The sequence below is a fragment of the Humulus lupulus genome, chromosome 7, assembly GCF_963169125.1.
Source record: "Humulus lupulus chromosome 7, drHumLupu1.1, whole genome shotgun sequence".
In the NCBI taxonomy this organism is placed as follows: Eukaryota; Viridiplantae; Streptophyta; class Magnoliopsida; order Rosales; family Cannabaceae; genus Humulus; species Humulus lupulus.
This window is the reverse complement of record NC_084799.1, coordinates 96,920,796-96,926,795: the sequence shown is the minus strand read 5'-3', so window position 1 is coordinate 96,926,795 and position 6,000 is coordinate 96,920,796.

Genomic DNA, 6,000 nt, shown 5'->3' with positions numbered 1-6,000 from the left:
CAGACATGACATGACCTCAGGAGTCTGCAAAGCCTTCATGGGAATAGCTTCATCTTTCGACAGGTGGAAGACCCGACATGAAGTTAATAATTCTGCTCTAGAATCGCTAATGTTGAACTTTTCAGGCCAAATGATTCCTGAAAAAATTCTCCTAAATAGGGGCAAAATTGTAACGTACTACTACCCTAGAGTCGTTACCATGTGATTTGAAAATGTATCATTAGCTCGCTAATCGAGTTATTAGACTAAAAGTGTAATTAACTTAAAGTAAAGACTCATTTAATGAAAATTAAGAATAAAAAGTTTGGACATTCATTAAAATTATAAGAGTGTTACATTGAGATCCCAAAATATTTTTTATGCTGGTATTAAATGATCAAATCAAATGTACGCACCGGAATATATGGACCCATTTTAATAAATATTAATACTAGCTAGGATCATACACTTATATAAATATTAAATCACATAGAAATAGATCAGGGATTACCTCTGGTAGCCTATCAAGTGTCATTGAGTCTTTTTGTATAAATCAACCATCTTCCTATCCAGTGTTCTAAGATCTCACACCATGCTCTTCCAAATTAATTCTCAAACACAGAATGACATATGTGGGAACGTAGGATTCAAAATGTTGATTTATGTGACTCCCTAGATGTACTTAACACATGAGATCTAGAGAGTTTTGACAGAGAGAAGGTTTAGAATAGTTTTTCAGGTTTAGAGAAAACTATCGCTTTAGAGAGAGAGTCTGTATTTTTATTATTCAAAATAAAAATTAAGCCTTTTATGAAAGTTACGTACTATCACACTTATAAAGATATTTAATCTAATTAAATAATCTTTATTTAATTAAAATATAATTCAAATTAAAAACTGATTAGATATTTTTATTTAATTATTTATTTAAATCATATTTAAAATGAATAATTAAATAACTGATTAAACAAACTTATTTGAAATTCAAAATTCAAATCTGAGGGATAAAAATCTCAGATGCTAGGCGCCACACACTGTACTATACAGTGTGTGTCGCCCAGCCCTATTAGTATTTCTATAATTTTCTCATTTATTTATTTAATCAATTTTTAAGACAATATATTTATCCCAACATAAATATCAGTTAATTCAAAATTAACTTTATCTTAAAATATCAGTTTTAAATTAAATAAATAAATATCATATTATAAATAAGATATTTATTATTCTCTCTCTTTTATATTAATCAAAACAAGATTAATATTGATTTTAACCAGTAGTTTTTCAAAATAAAAACTATATAGTTAAATAATTAATTAATTCACAATTAATCAATAACCCATAATTATCAAATAATTATTTCCTTGCCTTGGAAAATTAATTCCTTTGCAATTTAATCATTTCTCTTTACAAATCTTTCTTTTGACATCCTTACCCTTGACAGTGTAGGACAGAGGTAATCTGGGGACCATGGACCTATAATACGAAGCTATAGTAAATCAGATTATTAACTAAACTCTTTAATCTAATAATCTTATTTATTAATTTCATGATTACTCAACTATAAATATGGAATTGCACTCTAAGTATTTATAGAATTATATTTACAGAGTTTTCTCTAGTAGTCCATTGATATAATCAATATATGTAGTTTTGTCCTCCATTATTGGTTCGTTAATTAGAGCTGATCAAAATTACTGTTTTACCCTTCTAATTACCTATCGATCCTTAAGTACCATTAATTCACTAGCGAATAATTAATCTATAATCTAATTATAGATTTGAGCTCAATAACTATTCAGTTCCAGAATCAATCCTTAAGGGAACCAATATTCGATCCGTTAAGAAAGCATGGATTCCAATATTGAAATTCATGTTCCCAGCCATCCATGATATTGAATCTCCAAAACAAAAGTCATTAGCCTCATTATTCTAAGAGACCTTAACGAGTTAATCAAGAGATCCAATAAACATAAACAGGAGTTCATGAATACTCAGGATAGAGACTAATCTACAAATGATCATCTATTATGATAAGAATTAAATATTTACGTCAAACGACAAGTTTATAAAGATAATTAATTTTCATCGGTCCTGTCATATACAATCTCTATTATATACAATACATTTACTAAGATGTCTATCCACATCAGTAATCCGAATCTAGATTACTTGCATATTGTATGCTTAGCAAACTGTACTAGTAACCATTCATTAAAGATTTCTTACTTTAATATATTACTGACTATTTTATTCATTATATATGATCTTAATTCTCTCGTACTAATACAAGATCATATTCTCATGAATGAATAGGGAATTTTCTTGATATTATTATATAATTAATTCAAACAATAATTATAACATTCATATATAATAAAATTGTACTTTTATTTAAAACCAATAAAATGTCTTTACACACTTTTAGGGCATTAATCCTAACAATTTCAAAATATATTTACAACTCAAAAGTTAGAGTACAATCGACCTAAACGACAAAACCAAATGTTTATAGCATGTCCCTCAAAAAAACCTCAGTCGTGGCGGCCAGGTAGGCCAAACATGTGCGTACCGCTCCATGCCCTCTAACTTATGCTTGGTCGACCTTTCCCTTTTCCTTATCTGCACCATAGAGCACTCGTGAGCCATGGCACAGCAAGAAAACTCACACACATAGCATATAACAATTAATTCCAATAAATGCATAACCTTAAACATATAACAAAGACTGTTCATATAACGGCCTATGCCGACCAAGGTGCATTACCAGGCACCAGGTTCAGGGTCTTCACCGAACAGGTGAGTACAGCACCCTAGATGGCCATGGCACAGCGGCCTACATTCAGCATGCTTATTGTCATTTTTGGCCTTCGCCGATCCTGGCCTTTTCTGATCAGTCATGATCAACCAAACATGGCATAACAATTATAAAAATTCATACATAACATTAAACACAAATAATCAGTCAATGCCCTGCTCTACGGGCACAAACAATTTTCTTACCTATGTCCCGTGCTGACTGACTAGTGTGATCTCGAGCACATTCCCCTAAACCCGAGCCTTGGCAGTGAAACCTAGTCACAACGCAATAATGATAAACATCCATCAAACCCTAAACCAATTAAAAACTTCAGAATAATATCCTAGCCTCTGGAACCCCAAATCCTACTAAACCGGGTAGTAGAACCCTTCCTGAGCCCTTAAATTTTTGTTCCTAAACTTAAAACCCTATGTTGGCCATTTTCCCTAGTTTGAGCCACAGCCGCAGCCCCCTAGGGCCGCGGCGCGCTACAAGTCAGAGAGCCCCAAGGCTCTCACCTAAGGGACATGGGCCGCGGCGCCTAAAGAACAAAGCCGCAACTCAAGCTCCAAAACCCAGAAATCCCCCTGCGTTTTCTCGAGCCAACCTAACCAATTAACACCTGAAGCAATCCCTAAACCCATAATTTATTCTATAATTCATATCAAGGGAACATCATCAATATAAACACCCCAAAACTATCCCATAACCTCATTAAAATCCATAACCTGCCTAAACTTCAAACCCCATGAAAACCCTTAAATCACAGTAGAAACTCAACAAGAAAATCAGAATGAAACCCTTACCTCAACTGAGAATCCGACCCTGAGCTAAACTCAAATACTCCAATGCTTCAATTCCCTTCAATTCCAAGCTTTCCTCCTTGAATTTCAACAAAATCCCCAAGCTATATTTATATATATATATAGAGAGAGAGAGAGAGAGAGAGAGAGAGGTTGAGAGAGTGTTTTTTGTTTTTTGATTAGTTCTAGAGTCCTAAGGTATCAACCCAAGTCTATCCTTTGAAAATGACCAAAATATCCCTAGGTTAACCCTTAGCCATTTAATGCCTCCAAGGGAAATCCCGTCATTTTCCACATTCCTGCGAATTCCTTGAGTAGTCCTATAAATCACCAATAAATCCCGACATACCCAAATAATCACTAAATAGCTACACATTACCCGGTAACCCAAAACACGTACTACGTTCCCAAAATACCCCTCGGCTCACCTCGAGCCGGGTATTCGACCTCGTTGTGACTATTCCGCTAATCCGCTCCTTAGGACCGCCTCGGACCACACATCTCAAATACATCTCCACAATACTGTGGTCTCAAGCACAACACACACGCATAATCACATTTATGCCCTCAAAGGACCAAAATTACAAATATTCCCTTAACAACACGAACGGACCCACATGCATATTTAATTTACCTAAACATGCATATCTAGTCGTATAATAATTTAATTCAAGTAATCACGTAGTAATACAATTAAATCAATTATTTCCCTCCCGGCACGCTAATCAAGGTACTAAGCCTTATTGGCAAATTTGAGACGTTACAAAAATGGTCAACTCAGTAACACAAGGAAAGTCGATGAAGTGTTAATAAGGCAAAGCAAAGTATGTGAAAGGCTTACCCTCTAAGAAATAGCCAAGGATGGGAAAAACCCCATTAGAGACAACCTTGGGGAACCAATTTCCCCCAATAACAAAGAAAAATTCGTCCAAATTCTGGTGAGATGTTTCTTGCCCGATAATCATGAAACGATCCTTCTTGGGGGAAAAACACCATACCTTGTGCATGGAGGCGCTATTCTTTGATTTGGTAAATGAACCAATGATGTTGGACAATTGAAGCCTCTTTTTCTTCAACACACCAAGATTGGCGGATGCAATTATGGCTTTAATAGCGTTGGGAGGCAATTGCATGATGTGAATGCCAACCACCGCCCGGAAGTACGCTAGGAGAGGAGGAAGAGAAAAGCGGATTATGCGAAGATGAACCAGACCGATTAGAATTTCTTGGGCTTTAGAGATATATTTTAGTGCCAATCCCTAAGCTTTTCTCGAGAGCATTCACACAGATAGTGATACATCGTTAGGAAATTGGCAGGATGAACAGAGTGTCAAGAAATTCCCTTCATAATCGACAATCCACTCTTCATAGGAGATTACTTTGGCTTTGGATTTCTTCGTGTAAGGCTTAGCACCCGATTTCACAGCTTTGGGAGCCATGTTTTAGCAGTTTAGAGATGGGAGAGAATGAAGATAAGTGAGCAGCGGAGAAGGTGAATTCAAGAAAAGAGTAAATAGTGGAAGCAGAACGGGAAGTTACCCCTTTATAAAAATTAAAAAAAAAATAGGAAACTGTGAAAGTAGCTGTTGACGAGAATTAATCCAATGAAAAAGCGAAAAATCATAAACGCGAAGGGACGGGCGTAGAAAAGGACTTGAGTGGAGGTATTTGGCAATTGAACTTCATCCTTAAGTAAATACAAAATAGTTTACAATTAAGGACGACGGGAAATTGTGAGGGTATTTTGCCCTTAGATTTATTACTTTCCATTTCAAGCATTATTAGTCATTTGCACAATAAATGATTGTTAAAATGTGATAATTCAGGTAACTAATCATGGGAAAAGAAGCATTTGTGTGCATGCAGGGGGAGCATTAAAAAGAATGTTTCACTAAATGGCAAGGGGAGAACTAAATCTTGCAAGAGGCAAAGCAGAGGCTGACGCTTTGGCCTCTGCACAGAGACAGCCAGTTCAAATTGGCTCAAGAGGAGTCAGTTATATTTGACGGGAAACGAAACTTGGGGTGGACATGTGTACCAATGACAATAAGTATTTTCTAACCCTCCTCTCCGTTCTTTTGCTATAAATAACTGAATCCACTCGTATCAAAGGGGATTTTTCTAGTCTTTACTATACTGTTATTCTGTCAAAATATAGCGCAAGAACTGACTTAAGCATCAGAGAGTTTTCCTGCAGGTACCCACCATTGGTTCTTGTAAAAGATTGTTCTTGTCAAGGATTGCTTTTGTCAAAGATTGTTCTTGACAATAGGGAAGCAAAGATAGAGGGAAGTAGAGTAAAGGTGTAGGAAGAGAACCACACCCAGAGTTTCCATTTTAGGAAACTCCACTTACTCGGGAAAATTGACCTAAACAATTGGGTTCTTCTTCCAATTGCCAGGTTTGAAGATTTGGGTT